This window comes from Brienomyrus brachyistius, chromosome 2 (assembly GCF_023856365.1).
Source record: "Brienomyrus brachyistius isolate T26 chromosome 2, BBRACH_0.4, whole genome shotgun sequence".
In the NCBI taxonomy this organism is placed as follows: domain Eukaryota; kingdom Metazoa; phylum Chordata; class Actinopteri; order Osteoglossiformes; family Mormyridae; genus Brienomyrus; species Brienomyrus brachyistius.
The window spans coordinates 43,028,679-43,044,905 of NC_064534.1; the positions used below are offsets into that span (position 1 = coordinate 43,028,679).

The 16,227-nt window shown below is 44.2% G+C and overlaps 13 non-coding genes and 1 pseudogene across 13 annotated transcripts; all 14 read left to right on the forward strand.

Moving 5' to 3' along the window:
- Nucleotides 1-133: 133 nt before the first annotated feature.
- On the forward strand, nt 134-252 carry LOC125734015 (5S ribosomal RNA). The gene has a single exon (XR_007393345.1). It is a non-coding gene; the product is annotated as a 5S ribosomal RNA (ribosomal RNA).
- Nucleotides 253-1,325: 1,073 nt separating this feature from the next.
- On the forward strand, nt 1,326-1,444 carry LOC125729087 (5S ribosomal RNA). Its single transcript, XR_007389579.1, has one exon. It is a non-coding gene; the product is annotated as a 5S ribosomal RNA (ribosomal RNA).
- Nucleotides 1,445-2,517: 1,073 nt separating this feature from the next.
- LOC125730992 (5S ribosomal RNA) lies at nt 2,518-2,636 on the forward strand. Its single transcript, XR_007391284.1, has one exon. It is a non-coding gene; the product is annotated as a 5S ribosomal RNA (ribosomal RNA).
- A 1,073-nt stretch (nt 2,637-3,709) lies between these two features.
- On the forward strand, nt 3,710-3,828 carry LOC125731583 (5S ribosomal RNA; annotated as a pseudogene).
- A 1,075-nt stretch (nt 3,829-4,903) lies between these two features.
- LOC125737022 (5S ribosomal RNA) lies at nt 4,904-5,022 on the forward strand. Its single transcript, XR_007396289.1, has one exon. It is a non-coding gene; the product is annotated as a 5S ribosomal RNA (ribosomal RNA).
- A 1,082-nt stretch (nt 5,023-6,104) lies between these two features.
- On the forward strand, nt 6,105-6,223 carry LOC125734511 (5S ribosomal RNA). Its single transcript, XR_007393820.1, has one exon. It is a non-coding gene; the product is annotated as a 5S ribosomal RNA (ribosomal RNA).
- A 1,086-nt stretch (nt 6,224-7,309) lies between these two features.
- On the forward strand, nt 7,310-7,428 carry LOC125737024 (5S ribosomal RNA). The gene has a single exon (XR_007396291.1). It is a non-coding gene; the product is annotated as a 5S ribosomal RNA (ribosomal RNA).
- A 1,077-nt stretch (nt 7,429-8,505) lies between these two features.
- On the forward strand, nt 8,506-8,624 carry LOC125733252 (5S ribosomal RNA). The gene has a single exon (XR_007392602.1). It is a non-coding gene; the product is annotated as a 5S ribosomal RNA (ribosomal RNA).
- Nucleotides 8,625-9,705: 1,081 nt separating this feature from the next.
- LOC125731067 (5S ribosomal RNA) lies at nt 9,706-9,824 on the forward strand. Its single transcript, XR_007391356.1, has one exon. It is a non-coding gene; the product is annotated as a 5S ribosomal RNA (ribosomal RNA).
- Nucleotides 9,825-10,901: 1,077 nt separating this feature from the next.
- LOC125734334 (5S ribosomal RNA) lies at nt 10,902-11,020 on the forward strand. The gene has a single exon (XR_007393650.1). It is a non-coding gene; the product is annotated as a 5S ribosomal RNA (ribosomal RNA).
- Nucleotides 11,021-12,100: 1,080 nt separating this feature from the next.
- On the forward strand, nt 12,101-12,219 carry LOC125730716 (5S ribosomal RNA). The gene has a single exon (XR_007391008.1). It is a non-coding gene; the product is annotated as a 5S ribosomal RNA (ribosomal RNA).
- A 1,078-nt stretch (nt 12,220-13,297) lies between these two features.
- On the forward strand, nt 13,298-13,416 carry LOC125734031 (5S ribosomal RNA). Its single transcript, XR_007393360.1, has one exon. It is a non-coding gene; the product is annotated as a 5S ribosomal RNA (ribosomal RNA).
- Nucleotides 13,417-14,492: 1,076 nt separating this feature from the next.
- On the forward strand, nt 14,493-14,611 carry LOC125736245 (5S ribosomal RNA). Its single transcript, XR_007395529.1, has one exon. It is a non-coding gene; the product is annotated as a 5S ribosomal RNA (ribosomal RNA).
- A 1,078-nt stretch (nt 14,612-15,689) lies between these two features.
- LOC125734034 (5S ribosomal RNA) lies at nt 15,690-15,808 on the forward strand. Its single transcript, XR_007393362.1, has one exon. It is a non-coding gene; the product is annotated as a 5S ribosomal RNA (ribosomal RNA).
- The last annotated feature ends 419 nt before the right edge of the window (nt 15,809-16,227 follow it).

The window sequence follows — 16,227 nt, forward strand, 5'->3', positions numbered from 1 at the left end:
GCCAATTGGATGGTGGTGCTGCAGTGTGAGTCAGATAAAAAAAAAAAAAAAAAACAGAAGTAGGATCCAATGGGACTAACTGGCATGTATAGACGCGTGTAATGCAAAAGGGCTGTTTTTGGTCGCATTTCTCGCTTATGGCCATACCACCCTGAACACGCCCGATCTCATCCGATCTCGAAAGCCAAGCAGGGTAGGGTCTGGTTAGTACTTGGATGGGAGACCTCCTGGGAATACCAGGTGCTGTAAGCTTTTCTCACTTTTACTTTATACAGGGGGCGCTCCACTTCACGATTAATTTAAATCTATCACTCCCCTTCCATTTTACTAATTTATATATATATATTTTTTTCTCTCATTCATAAAGGCAGCTTTTACACACGTTTTACTCTAAATACTGCCTGGTAATTCTAGGTGCTGTAAGCTGTTCGTGCCTTTATTCCACCAGGGCACGATCTTCTCACAAACTTGAAGACTGTCACTCCCCATTCACGTTTTACAACTTATTGTTAATAATAAAGAGACAGCTTTTTACACACAGTTTTAAACAAAGTACTGATATAATTCCTCTTCAACTCACCGCTTTGTTTTCTATGCAAAAACCACTTCGCCACAAAATATTCGATATTATTGGCATATTATCTGCTCTTCTCCTCCTTTCAAAACTTGCTAAAAGCTGTATTTAAAAGAGCAGGTTGGCCGGGGTAATTCACACCCTTCAATGCCAGCTTAATGTTTAGGTTAGTGGGAATCACAGAGGAATTAGGGATGGAAACTTCTTTGCTGGTGGTAGAAGCGGTCTGGTGAATTTTTAGAGAGAAGAGGCTGTCGATGTTTCAATGTAGAAAATTGTTCTGGCTGCAGCCTGCAGTATGGACTTGTTGGCGTGTGTAGCTCCCAGTGTTCTGACAGCGTGACATTTTGGGGAAGCATGTGATTCAACAGCAACCAGTGGGCTTCGTGCGGCGGAGATTTTGTGGCTGTTAGCGGAGTTGATAACAGAGGGTCTTTAAGAGAAGCCTGCATGCGGTAGGCAAATGAGTAATGTTTGCCGGCGGGGGACGTGCGGCGATTAACCTGTTCGGTAATGAAACGGACTTAAAGAGAAGGAAGTGTGCGAATGCGGAAAGAATGGAATAATTGTGGTAGGCTGCCGGCTGAGTAGTTTGGTGAATGTTTGGTGTGGGTGCGGCGCTGCCGATTGGATGGTGGTGCTGCAGTGTGAGTCAGATAAAAAAAAAAAAAACAGGATTAGGATCCAATGGGACTAACTGGCATGTATAGAGGCGTGTAATGCAAAAGGGCTGTTTTTGTTCACGGCTCTCGCTTATGGCTATACCACCCTGAACACGCCCGATCTCGTCTGATCTCGGAAGCTAAGCGGGGTAGGGTCTGGTTAGTACTTGGATGGGAGACTGCCTGGGAATACCACGTGCTGTAAGCTTTTCTCACTTTTACTTTATACAGGGGGCACTCCACCTCACGATTAATTTAAATCTATCACTCCCCTTCCATTTTACTATTTTATATATTTCTTTTTTCTCTCATTCATGAAGGCAGCTTTTACAAACGTTTTACTCTAAATACTGCCTGGTAATTCTAGGTGCTGTAAGCTGTTCGTGCCTTTATTCCACCAGGGCACGATCTTCTCACAAACTTGAAGACTGTCACTCCCCATTCACGTTTTACAACTTATTGTTAATAATAAAGAGACAGCTTTTTACACACAGTTTTAAACAAAGTACTGATATAATTCCTCTTCAACTCACCGCTTTGTTTTCTATGCAAAAACCACTTCGCCACAGAAGACTTGATATTGTTAGCATAGCAAGGTCTGCTCTTCTCCTCCTTTCAAAACTTGCTAAAAGCTGTATTTAAAAGAGCAGGTTGGCCGGGGTAATTCACACCCTTCAATGCCAGATTAATGTTTAGGTTAGTGGGAATCACAGAGGAATTAGGGATGGAAACTTCTTTGCTGGTGGTAGAAGCGGTCTGGAGAATTTTTAGAGAGAAGAGGCCGTCGATGTTTCAATGTAGAAAATTGTTCTGGCTGCAGCCTGCAGTATGGACTTGTTGGCGTGTGTAGCTCCCAGTGTTCTGACAGCGTGACATTTTGGGGAAGCATGTGATTCAACAGCAACCAGTGGGCTTCGTGCGGCGGAGATTTTGTGGCTGTTAGCGGAGTTGATAACAGAGGGTCTTTAAGAGAAGCCTGCATGCGGTAGGCAAATGAGTAATGTTTGCCGGCGGGGGACGTGCGGCGATTAACCTGTTCGGTAGTGAAAAGGACTTAAAGAGAAGGAAGTGTGCGGATGCGGAAAGAATGGAATAATTGTGGTAGGCTGCCGGCTGAGTAGTTTGGTGAATGTTTGGTGTAGGTGCGGCGCTGCCGATTGGATGGTGGTGCTGCAGTGTGAGTCAGATTAAAAAAAAAAAAACAGGTGTAGGATCCAATGGGACTAACTGGCATGTATAGACGCGTGTAATGCAAAAGAGCTGTTTTTGGTAGTGTCTCTCGCTTACGGCCGTACCACCCTGAACACACCCGATATCGTCCGATCTCGGAAGCTAAGCAGGGTAAGGTCTGATTAGTACTTGGAAGGGAGACCACCTGGGAATACCAGGTGCTGTAAGCTTTTCTCACTTTTACTTTATACAGGGGGCACTCCACCTCACGATTAATTTAAATCTATCACTCCCCTTCCATTTTACTATTTTATATATTTCTTTTTTCTCTCATTCATGAAGGCAGCTTTTACAAACGTTTTACTCTAAATACTGCCTGGTAATTCTAGGTGCTGTAAGCTGTTCGTGCCTTTATTCCACCAGGGCACGATCTTCTCACAAACTTGAAGACTGTCACTCCCCATTCACGTTTTACAACTTATTGTTAATAATAAAGAGACAGCTTTTTACACACAGTTTTAAACAAAGTACTGATATAATTCCTCTTCAACTCACCGCTTTGTTTTCTATGCAAAAACCACTTCGCCACAGAAGACTTGATATTGTTAGCATAGCAAGGTCTGCTCTTCTCCTCCTTTCAAAACTTGCTAAAAGCTGTATTTAAAAGAGCAGGTTGGCCGGGGTAATTCACACCCTTCAATGCCAGATTAATGTTTAGGTTAGTGGGAATCACAGAGGAATTAGGGATGGAAACTTCTTTGCTGGTGGTAGAAGCGGTCTGGAGAATTTTTAGAGAGAAGAGGCCGTCGATGTTTCAATGTAGAAAATTGTTCTGGCTGCAGCCTGCAGTATGGACTTGTTGGCGTGTGTAGCTCCCAGTGTTCTGACAGCGTGACATTTTGGGGAAGCATGTGATTCAACAGCAACCAGTGGGCTTCGTGCGGCGGAGATTTTGTGGCTGTTAGCGGAGTTGATAACAGAGGGTCTTTAAGAGAAGCCTGCATGCGGTAGGCAAATGAGTAATGTTTGCCGGCGGGGGACGTGCGGCGATTAACCTGTTCGGTAGTGAAAAGGACTTAAAGAGAAGGAAGTGTGCGGATGCGGAAAGAATGGAATAATTGTGGTAGGCTGCCGGCTGAGTAGTTTGGTGAATGTTTGGTGTAGGTGCGGCGCTGCCGATTGGATGGTGGTGCTGCAGTGTGAGTCAGATTAAAAAAAAAAAAACAGGTGTAGGATCCAATGGGACTAACTGGCATGTATAGACGCGTGTAATGCAAAAGAGCTGTTTTTGGTAGTGTCTCTCGCTTACGGCCGTACCACCCAGAACACACCCGATATCGTCCGATCTCGGAAGCTAAGCAGGGTAAGGTCTGATTAGTACTTGGAAGGGAGACCACCTGGGAATACCAGGTGCTGTAAGCTTTTCTCACTTTTACTTTATACAGGGGGCGCTCCACTTCACGATTAATTTAAATCTAGCACTCCCCTTCCATTTTACTATTTTATATATATATTTTTATTCTCTCATTCATAAAGGCAGCTTTTACACACCGTTTTACTCTAAATACTGCCTGGTAATTCTAGGTGCTGTAAGCTGTTCGTGCCTTTATTCCACCAGGGCGCGATCTTCTCACAAACTTGAAGACTGTCACTCCCCATTCACGTTTTACAACTTATTGTTAATGATAAAGAGACAGCTTTTTACACACAGTTTTAAACAAAGTACTGATATAATTCCTCTTCAACTCACCGCTTTGTTTTCTATGCAAAAACCACTTCACCACAAAAGACTCGATATTATTGGCATAGCAAGGTCTGCTCTTCTCCTCCTTTCAAAACTTGCTAAAAGCTGTATTTAAAAGAACAGATTGGCCGGGGTAATTCACACCCTTCAATGCCAGCTTAATGTTTAGGTTAGTGGGAATCACAGAGGAATTAGGGATGGAAACTTCTTTGCTGGTGGTAGAAGCGGTCTGGTGAATTTTTAGAGAGAAGAGGCCGTCGATGTTTGAATGTAGAAAATTGTTCTGGCTGCAGCCTGCAGTATGGACTTGTTGGTGTGTGTAGCTCCCAGTGTTCTGACAGCGCAACGTTTTGGGGAAGCATGTGATTCAGCAGCTACCAGTGGGCTTCGTGCGGCGGAGATTTTGTGGCTGTTAGCGGAGTTGATAACAGAGGGTCGTTAAGAGAAGCCTGCATGCAGTAGGCAAAGGAGTAATGTTTGCTGGCGGGGGACGTGCGGCGATTAACCTGTGCAGTAGTGAAAAGGAGTTAAAGAGAAGGAAGTGTGCGGATGCGGAAAGAATGGAATAATTGTGGTAGGCTGCCGGCTGAGTAGTTTGGTGAATGTTTGGTGTGGGTCCGGCGCTGCCGATTGGATGGTGGGGCTGCAGTGTGAGTCAGATAAAAAAAAAAAAACATTAGTAGGATCCAATGGGACCAACTGGCATGTATAGAGGCGTGTAATGCAAAAGGGCTGTTTTTGGTAGCGTCTCTCGCTTATGGCCATGCCAGCCTGAACACGCCCGATCTCATCCGATCTCGGAAGCCAATCAGGGTAGGGTCTGGTTAGTACTTGGATGGGAGACCTCCTGGGAATACCAGGTGCTGTAAGCTTTTCTCACTTTTACTTTATACAGGGGGCGCTCCACTTCACGATTAATTTAAATCTATCACTCCCCTTCCATTTTACTATTTTATATATATATATATATTTTTTTTCTCTCATTCATAAAGGCAGCTTTTAGAAACCGTTTTACTCTAAATACTTCCTGGTAATTCTAGGTGCTGTAAGCTGTTCGTGCCTTTATTCCACCAGGGCGCGATCTTCTCACAAACTTGAAGACTGTCACTCCCCATTCACATTTTACAACTTATTGTTAATGATAAAGAGACAGCTTTTTACACACAGTTTTAAACAAAGTACTGATATTATTCCTCTTCAACTGACCGCTTTGTTTTCTATGCAAAAACCACTTCGCCACAGAAGACTCGATATTATTGGCATAGCAAGTTCTGCTCTTCTCCTTTCAAAACTTGCTAAAAGCTGTATTTAAAAGAACAGATTGGCCGGGGTAATTCACACCCTTCAATGCCAGCTTAATGTTTAGGTTAGTGGGAATCACAGAGGAATTAGGGATGGAAACTTCTTTGCTGGTGGTAGAAGCGGTCTGGTGAATTTTTAGAGAGAAGAGGCCGTCGATGTTTGAATGTAGAAAATTGTTCTGGCTGCAGCCTGCAGTATGGACTTGTTGGTGTGTGTAGCTCCCAGTGTTCTGACAGCGCGACGTTTTGGGGAAGCATGTGATTCAGCAGCTACCAGTGGGCTTCGTGCGGCGGAGATTTTGTGGCTGTTAGCGGAGTTGATAACAGAGGGTCGTTAAGAGAAGCCTGCATGCAGTAGGCAAAGGAGTAATGTTTGCCGGCGGGGGACATGCGGCGATAAACCTGTGCGGTAGTGAAAAGGAGTTAAAAAGAAGGAAGTGTGCGGATGCGGAAAGAATGGAATAATTGTGGTAGGCTGCCGGCTGAGTAGTTTGGTGAATGTTTGGTGTGGGTCCGGCGCTGCCGATTGGATGGTGGGGCTGCAGTGTGAGTCAGATAAAAAAAAAAAAAAAACCAGGAGTAGGATCCAATGGGACTAACTGGCATGTATAGACGCGTGTAATGCAAAAGGGCTGTTTTTGGTAGCATCTCTCGCTTACGGCCATACCACCCTGAACACGCCCGATCTCGTCTGATCTCGGAAGCCAAGCAGTGTAGGGTCTGGTTAGTACTTGGATGGGAGACCTCCTGGGAATACCAGGTGCTGTAAGCCTTTCTTACTTTTACTTTATACAGGGGGCGCTCCACTTCACGATTAATTTAAATCTATCACTCCCCTTCCATTTTACTATTTTATATATATATATATATTTTTTTTTTTTTTCTCTCATTCATAAAGGCAGCTTTTAGAAACCGTTTTACTCTAAATACTTCCTGGTAATTCTAGGTGCTGTAAGCTGTTCGTGCCTTTATTCCACCAGGGCGCGATCTTCTCACAAACTTGAAGACTGTCACTCCCCATTCACGTTTTACAACTTATTGTTAATGATAAAGAGACAGCTTTTTACACACAGTTTTAAACAAAGTACTGATATTATTCCTCTTCAACTGACCGCTTTGTTTTCTATGCAAAAACCACTTCGCCACAGAAGACTCGATATTATTGGCATAGCAAGTTCTGCTCTTCTCCTTTCAAAACTTGCTAAAAGCTGTATTTAAAAGAACAGATTGGCCGGGGTAATTCACACCCTTCAATGCCAGCTTAATGTTTAGGTTTGTGGGAATCACAGAGGAATTAGGGATGGAAACTTCTTTGCTGGTGGTAGAAGCGGTCTGGTGAATTTTTAGAGAGAAGAGGCCGTCGATGTTTGAATGTAGAAAATTGTTCTGGCTGCAGCCTGCAGTATGGACTTGTTGGTGTGTGTAGCTCCCAGTGTTCTGACAGCGCAACGTTTTGGGGAAGCATGTGATTCAGCAGCTACCAGTGGGCTTCGTGCGGCGGAGATTTTGTGGCTGTTAGCGGAGTTGATAACAGAGGGTCGTTAAGAGAAGCCTGCATGCAGTAGGCAAAGGAGTAATGTTTGCTGGCGGGGGACGTGCGGCGATTAACCTGTGCGGTAGTGAAAAGGAGTTAAAGAGAAGGAAGTGTGCGGATGCGGAAAGAATGGAATAATTGTGGTAGGCTGCCGGCTGAGTAGTTTGGTGAATGTTTGGTGTGGGTCCGGCGCTGCCGATTGGATGGTGGGGCTGCAGTGTGAGTCAGATAAAAAAAAAAAAAAACATTAGTAGGATCCAATGGGACCAACTGGCATGTATAGAGGCGTGTAATGCAAAAGGGCTGTTTTTGGTAGCGTCTCTCGCTTATGGCCATGCCAGCCTGAACACGCCCGATCTCATCCGATCTCGGAAGCCAATCAGGGTAGGGTCTGGTTAGTACTTGGATGGGAGACCTCCTGGGAATACCAGGTGCTGTAAGCTTTTCTCACTTTTACTTTATACAGGGGGCGCTCCACTTCACGATTAATTTAAATCTATCACTCCCCTTCCATTTTACTAATTTATATATATATATTTTTTTCTCTCATTCATAAAGGCAGCTTTTACACACGTTTTACTCTAAATACTGCCTGGTAATTCTAGGTGCTGTAAGCTGTTCGTGCCTTTATTCCACCAGGGCACGATCTTCTCACAAACTTGAAGACTGTCACTCCCCATTCACGTTTTACAACTTATTGTTAATAATAAAGAGACAGCTTTTTACACACAGTTTTAAACAAAGTACTGATATAATTCCTCTTCAACTCACCGCTTTGTTTTCTATGCAAAAACCACTTCGCCACAAAATATTCGATATTATTGGCATATTATCTGCTCTTCTCCTCCTTTCAAAACTTGCTAAAAGCTGTATTTAAAAGAGCAGGTTGGCCGGGGTAATTCACACCCTTCAATGCCAGCTTAATGTTTAGGTTAGTGGGAATCACAGAGGAATTAGGGATGGAAACTTCTTTGCTGGTGGTAGAAGCGGTCTGGTGAATTTTTAGAGAGAAGAGGCTGTCGATGTTTCAATGTAGAAAATTGTTCTGGCTGCAGCCTGCAGTATGGACTTGTTGGCGTGTGTAGCTCCCAGTGTTCTGACAGCGTGACATTTTGGGGAAGCATGTGATTCAACAGCAACCAGTGGGCTTCGTGCGGCGGAGATTTTGTGGCTGTTAGCGGAGTTGATAACAGAGGGTCTTTAAGAGAAGCCTGCATGCGGTAGGCAAATGAGTAATGTTTGCCGGCGGGGGACGTGCGGCGATTAACCTGTTCGGTAATGAAACGGACTTAAAGAGAAGGAAGTGTGCGAATGCGGAAAGAATGGAATAATTGTGGTAGGCTGCCGGCTGAGTAGTTTGGTGAATGTTTGGTGTGGGTCCGGCGTTGCCGATTGGATGGTGGGGCTGCAGTGTGAGTCACATAAAAAAAAAAAAAAAAACCAGGAGTAGGATCCAATGGGACCAACTGGCATGTATAGAGGCGTGTAATGCAAAAGGGCTGTTTTTGGTAGCATCTCTCGCTTACGGCCATACCACCCTGAACACGCCTGATCTCGTCTGATCTCGGAAGCTAAGCAGGGTAGGGTCTGGTTAGTACTTGGATGGGAGACCACCTGGGAATACCAGGTGCTGTAAGCTTTTCTCACTTTTACTTTATACAGGGGGCGCTCCACTTCACGATTAATTTAAATCTATCACTCCCCTTCCATTTTACTATTTTATATATATATATTTTTTTTTTTCTCTCATTCATAAAGGCAGCTTTTAGAAACCGTTTTACTCTAAATACTTCCTGGTAATTCTAGGTGCTGTAAGCTGTTCGTGCCTTTATTCCACCAGGGCGCGATCTTCTCACAAACTTGAAGACTGTCACTCCCCATTCACATTTTACAACTTATTGTTAATGATAAAGAGACAGCTTTTTACACACAGTTTTAAACAAAGTACTGATATTATTCCTCTTCAACTGACCGCTTTGTTTTCTATGCAAAAACCACTTCGCCACAGAAGACTCGATATTATTGGCATAGCAAGTTCTGCTCTTCTCCTTTCAAAACTTGCTAAAAGCTGTATTTAAAAGAACAGATTGGCCGGGGTAATTCACACCCTTCAATGCCAGCTTAATGTTTAGGTTAGTGGGAGTCACAGAGGAATTAGGGATGGAAACTTCTTTGCTGGTGGTAGAAGCGGTCTGGTGAATTTTTAGAGAGAAGAGGCCGTCGATGTTTGAATGTAGAAAATTGTTCTGGCTGCAGCCTGCAGTATGGACTTGTTGGTGTGTGTAGCTCCCAGTGTTCTGACAGCGCGACGTTTTGGGGAAGCATGTGATTCAGCAGCTACCAGTGGGCTTCGTGCGGCGGAGATTTTGTGGCTGTTAGCGGAGTTGATAACAGAGGGTCGTTAAGAGAAGCCTGCATGCAGTAGGCAAAGGAGTAATGTTTGCCGGCGGGGGACGTGCGGCGATTAACCTGTGCGGTAGTGAAAAGGAGTTAAAAAGAAGGAAGTGTGCTAATGCGGAAAGAATGGAATAATTGTGGTAGGCTGCTGGCTGAGTAGTTTGGTGAATGTTTGGTGTGGGTCCGGCGCTGCCGATTGGATGGTGGGGCTGCAGTGTGAGTCAGATAAAAAAAAAAAAAAGAACATTAGTAGGATCCAATGGGACCAACTGGCATGTATAGAGGCGTGTAATGCAAAAGGGCTGTTTTTGGTAGCGTCTCTCGCTTATGGCGATACCACCCTGAACACGCCCGATCTCATCTGATCTCATAAGCTAAGCAGGATAGGGTCTGGTTAGTACTTGGATGGGAGACCTCCTGGGAATACCAGGTGCTGTAAGCTTTTCTCACTTTTACTTTATACAGGGGGCGCTCCACTTCACGATTAATTTAAATCTATCACTCCCCTTCTATTTTACTATTTTATATATATATATATATTTTTCTCTCATTCATAAAGGTAGCTTTTACACACCGTTTTACTCTAAATACTTCCTGGTAATTCAAGGTGCTCTAAGCTGTTCGTGCCTTTATTCCACCAGGGCGCGATCTTCTCACAAACTTGAAGACTGTCACTCCCCATTCACGTTTTACAACTTATTGTTAATGATAAAGAGACAGCTTTTTACACACAGTTTTAAACAAAGTACTGATATTATTCCTCTTCAACTGACCGCTTTGTTTTCTATGCAAAAACCACTTCGCCACAGAAGACTCGATATTATTGGCATAGCAAGTTCTGCTCTTCTCCTTTCAAAACTTGCTAAAAGCTGTATTTAAAAGAACAGATTGGCCGGGGTAATTCACACCCTTCAATGCCAGCTTAATGTTTAGGTTAGTGGGAATCACAGAGGAATTAGGGATGGAAACTTCTTTGCTGGTGGTAGAAGCGGTCTGGTGAATTTTTAGAGAGAAGAGGCCGTCGATGTTTGAATGTAGAAAATTGTTCTGGCTGCAGACTGCAGTATGGACTTGGTGTGTGTAGCTCCCAGTGTTCTGACAGCGCAACGTTTTGGGGAAGCATGTGATTCAGCAGCTACCAGTGGGCTTCGTGCGGCGGAGATTTTGTGGCTGTTAGCGGAGTTGATAACAGAGGGTCTTTAAGAGAAGCCTGCATGCAGTAGGCAAAGGAGTAATGTTTGCTGGCGGGGGATGTGCGGCGATTAACCTGTGCGGTAGTGAAAAGGAGTTAAAGAGAAGGAAGTGTGCGGATGCGGAAAGAATGGAATAATTGTGGTAGGCTGCCGGCTGAGTAGTTTGGTGAATGTTTGGTGTGGTTCCGGCGTTGCCGATTGGATGGTGGGGCTGCATTGAGAGTCAGATAAAAAAAAAAATAAAAACCAGGAGTAGGATCCAATGGGACCAACTGGCATGTATAGAGGCGTGTAATGCAAAAGGGCTGTTTTTGGTAGTGTCTCTCGCTTATGGCCATACCACCCTGAACACGCCCGATCTTGTCTGATCTCGGAAGCTAAGCAGGGTAGGGTCTGGTTAGTACTTGGATGGGAGACCACCTGGGAATACCAGGTGCTGTAAGCTTTTCTCACTTTTACTTTATACAGGGGGCGCTCCACTTCACGATTAATTTAAATCTATCACTCCCCTTCCATTTTACTATTTTATATATATATTTTTTTTTTTCTCTCATTCATAAAGGCAGCTTTTACGCACCGTTTTACTCAAAATACTTCCTGGTAATTCTAGGTGCTGTAAGCTGTTCGTGCCTTTATTCCACCAGGGCGCGATCTTCTCACAAACTTGAAGACTGTCACTCCCCATTCACGTTTTACAACTTATTGTTAATGATAAAGAGACAGCTTTTTACACACAGTTTTAAACAAAGTACTGATATTATTCCTCTTCAACTGACCGCTTTGTTTTCTATGCAAAAACCACTTCGCCACAGAAGACTCGATATTATTGGCATAGCAAGTTCTGCTCTTCTCCTTTCAAAACTTGCTAAAAGCTGTATTTAAAAGAACAGATTGGCCGGGGTAATTCACACCCTTCAATGCCAGCTTAATGTTTAGGTTAGTGGGAATCACAGAGGAATTAGGGATGGAAACTTCTTTGCTGGTGGTAGAAGCGGTCTGGTGAATTTTTAGAGAGAAGAGGCCGTCGATGTTTGAATGTAGAAAATTGTTCTGGCTGCAGCCTGCAGTATGGACTTGTTGGTGTGTGTAGCTCCCAGTGTTCTGACAGCGCGACGTTTTGGGGAAGCATGTGATTCAGCAGCTACCAGTGGGCTTCGTGCGGCGGAGATTTTGTGGCTGTTAGCGGAGTTGATAACAGAGGGTCGTTAAGAGAAGCCTGCATGCAGTAGGCAAAGGAGTAATGTTTGCCGGCGGGGGACGTGCGGCGATTAACCTGTGCGGTAGTGAAAAGGAGTTAAAGAGAAGGAAGTGTGCGGATGCGGAAAGAATGGAATAATTGTGGTAGGCTGCCGGCTGAGTAGTTTGGTGAATGTTTGGTGTGGGTCCGGCGCTGCCGATTGGATGGTGGTGCTGCAGTGTGAGTCAGATAAAAAAAAAAAAAAAAACCAGGAGTAGGATCCAATGGGACTAACTGGCATGTATAGACGCGTGTAATGCAAAAGGGCTGTTTTTGGTCACATCTCTCGCTTACGGCCGTACCACCCTGAACACGCCCGATCTCATCTGATCTTGGAAGCTAAGCAGGATTGGGTCTGGTCAGTACTTGGATAGGTGACCACCTGGGAATACCAGGTGCTGTAAGCTTTTCTCACTTTTACTTTATACAGGGGGCGCTCCACTTCACGATTAATTTAAATCTAGCACTCCCCTTCCATTTTACTATTTTATATATATATATATTTTTCTCTCATTCATAAAGGCAGCTTTTAGAAACCGTTTTACTCTAAATACTTCCTGGTAATTCTAGGTGCTGTAAGCTGTTCGTGCCTTTATTCCACCAGGGCGCGATCTTCACACAAACTTGAAGACTGTCACTCCCCATTCACGTTTTACAACTTATTGTTAATGATAAAGAGACAGCTTTTTACACACAGTTTTAAACAAAGTACTGATATTATTCCTCTTCAACTGACCGCTTTGTTTTCTATGCAAAAACCACTTCGCCACAGAAGCCTCGATATTATTGGCATAGCAAGTTCTGCTCTTCTCCTTTCAAAACTTGCTAAAAGCTGTATTTAAAAGAACAGATTGGCCGGGGTAATTCACACCCTTCAATGCCAGCTTAATGTTTAGGTTATTGGGAATCACAGAGGAATTAGGGATGGAAACTTCTTTGCTGGTGGTAGAAGCGGTCTGGTGAATTTTTAGAGAGAAGAGGCCATCGATGTTTGAATGTAGAAAATTGTTCTGGCTGCAGCCTGCAGTATGGACTTGTTGGTGTGTGTAGCTCCCAGTGTTCTGACAGCGCAACGTTTTGGGGAAGCATGTGATTCAGCAGCTACCAGTGGGCTTCGTGCGGCGGAGATTTTGTGGCTGTTAGCGGAGTTGATAACAGAGGGTCGTTAAGAGAAGCCTGCATGCAGTAGGCAAAGGAGTAATGTTTGCTGGCGGGGGACGTGCGGCGATTAACCTGTGCGGTAGTGAAAAGGAGTTAAAGAGAAGGAAGTGTGCGGATGCGGAAAGAATGGAATAATTGTGGTAGGCTGCCGGCTGAGTAGTTTGGTGAATGTTTGGTGTGGGTCCGGCGTTGCCGATTGGATGGTGGGGCTGCAGTGTGAGTCACATAAAAAAAAAAAAAAAAACCAGGAGTAGGATCCAATGGGACCAACTGGCATGTATAGAGGCGTGTAATGCAAAAGGGCTGTTTTTGGTAGCATCTCTCGCTTACGGCCATACCACCCTGAACACGCCCGATCTCGTCTGATCTCGGAAGCTAAGCAGCGTAGGGTCTGGTTAGTACTTGGATGGGAGACCACCTGGGAATACCAGGTGCTGTAAGCTTTTCTCACTTTTACTTTATACAGGGGGCGCTCCACTTCACGATTAATTTAAATCTAGCACTCCCCTTCCATTTTACTATTTTATATATATATATTTTTTCTCTCTTTCATAAAGCCAGCTTTTAGAAACCGTTTTACTCTAAATACTTCCTGGTAATTCTAGGTGCTGTAAGCTGTTCGTGCCTTTATTCCACCAGGGCGCGATCTTCTCACAAACTTGAAGACTGTCACTCCCCATTCACGTTTTACAACTTATTGTTAATGATAAAGAGACAGCTTTTTACACACAGTTTTAAACAAAGTACTGATATTATTCCTCTTCAACTGACCGCTTTGTTTTCTATGCAAAAACCACTTCGCCACAGAAGACTCGATATTATTGGCATAGCAAGTTCTGCTCTTCTCCTTTCAAAACTTGCTAAAAGCTGTATTTAAAAGAACAGATTGGCCGGGGTAATTCACACCCTTCAATGCCAGCTTAATGTTTAGGTTAGTGGGAATCACAGAGGAATTAGGGATGGAAACTTCTTTGCTGGTGGTAGAAGCGGTCTGGTGAATTTTTAGAGAGAAGAGGCCGTCGATGTTTGAATGTAGAAAATTGTTCTGGCTGCAGCCTGCAGTATGGACTTGTTGGTGTGTGTAGCTCCCAGTGTTCTGACAGCGCAACGTTTTGGGGAAGCATGTGATTCAGCAGCTACCAGTGGGCTTCGTGCGGCGGAGATTTTGTGGCTGTTAGCGGAGTTGATAACAGAGGGTCGTTAAGAGAAGCCTGCATGCAGTAGGCAAAGGAGTAATGTTTGCCGGCGGGGGACGTGCGGCGATTAACCTGTGCGGTAGTGAAAAGGAGTTAAAGAGAAGGAAGTGTGCGGATGCGGAAAGAATGGAATAATTGTGGTAGGCTGCCGGCTGAGTAGTTTGGTGAATGTTTGGTGTGGGTCCGGCGCTGCCGATTGGATGGTGGTGCTGCAGTGTGAGTCAGATAAAAAAAAAAAAAAAACCAGGAGTAGGATCCAATGGGACTAACTGGCATGTATAGACGCGTGTAATGCAAAAGGGCTGTTTTTGGTCACATCTCTCGCTTACGGCCGTACCACCCTGAACACGCCCGATCTCATCTGATCTTGGAAGCTAAGCAGGGTTGGGTCTGGTCAGTACTTGGATAGGTGACCACCTGGGAATACCAGGTGCTGTAAGCTTTTCTCACTTTTACTTTATACAGGGGGCGCTCCACTTCACGATTAATTTAAATCTAGCACTCCCCTTCCATTTTACTATTTTATATATATATATATTTTTCTCTCATTCATAAAGGCAGCTTTTAGAAACCGTTTTACTCTAAATACTTCCTGGTAATTCTAGGTGCTGTAAGCTGTTCGTGCCTTTATTCCACCAGGGCGCGATCTTCTCACAAACTTGAAGACTGTCACTCCCCATTCACGTTTTACAACTTATTGTTAATGATAAAGAGACAGCTTTTTACACACAGTTTTAAACAAAGTACTGATATTATTCCTCTTCAACTGACCGCTTTGTTTTCTATGCAAAAACCACCTTGCCACAGAAGCCTCGATATTATTGGCATAGCAAGTTCTGCTCTTCTCCTTTCAAAACTTGCTAAAAGCTGTATTTAAAAGAACAGATTGGCCGGGGTAATTCACACCCTTCAATGCCAGCTTAATGTTTAGGTTAGTGGGAATCACAGAGGAATTAGGGATGGAAACTTCTTTGCTGGTGGTAGAAGCGGTCTGGTGAATTTTTAGAGAGAAGAGGCCATCGATGTTTGAATGTAGAAAATTGTTCTGGCTGCAGCCTGCAGTATGGACTTGTTGGTGTGTGTAGCTCCCAGTGTTCTGACAGCGCAACGTTTTGGGGAAGCATGTGATTCAGCAGCTACCAGTGGGCTTCGTGCGGCGGAGATTTTGTGGCTGTTAGCGGAGTTGATAACAGAGGGTCGTTAAGAGAAGCCTGCATGCAGTAGGCAAAGGAGTAATGTTTGCTGGCGGGGGACGTGCGGCGATTAACCTGTGCGGTAGTGAAAAGGAGTTAAAGAGAAGGAAGTGTGCGGATGCGGAAAGAATGGAATAATTGTGGTAGGCTGCCGGCTGAGTAGTTTGGTGAATGTTTGGTGTGGGTCCGGCGTTGCCGATTGGATGGTGGGGCTGCAGTGTGAGTCACATAAAAAAAAAAAAAAAAACCAGGAGTAGGATCCAATGGGACCAACTGGCATGTATAGAGGCGTGTAATGCAAAAGGGCTGTTTTTGGTAGCATCTCTCGCTTACGGCCATACCACCCTGAACACGCCCGATCTCGTCTGATCTCGGAAGCTAAGCAGCGTAGGGTCTGGTTAGTACTTGGATGGGAGACCACCTGGGAATACCAGGTGCTGTAAGCTTTTCTCACTTTTACTTTATACAGGGGGCGCTCCACTTCACGATTAATTTAAATCTAGCACTCCCCTTCCATTTTACTATTTTATATATATATATTTTTTCTCTCTTTCATAAAGCCAGCTTTTAGAAACCGTTTTACTCTAAATACTTCCTGGTAATTCTAGGTGCTGTAAGCTGTTCGTGCCTTTATTCCACCAGGGCGCGATCTTCTCACAAACTTGAAGACTGTCACTCCCCATTCACGTTTTACAACTTATTGTTAATGATAAAGAGACAGCTTTTTACACACAGTTTTAAACAAAGTACTGATATTATTCCTCTTCAACTGACCGCTTTGTTTTCTATGCAAAAACCACTTCGCCACAGAAGACTCGATATTATTGGCATAGCAAGTTCTGCTCTTCTCCTTTCAAAACTTGCT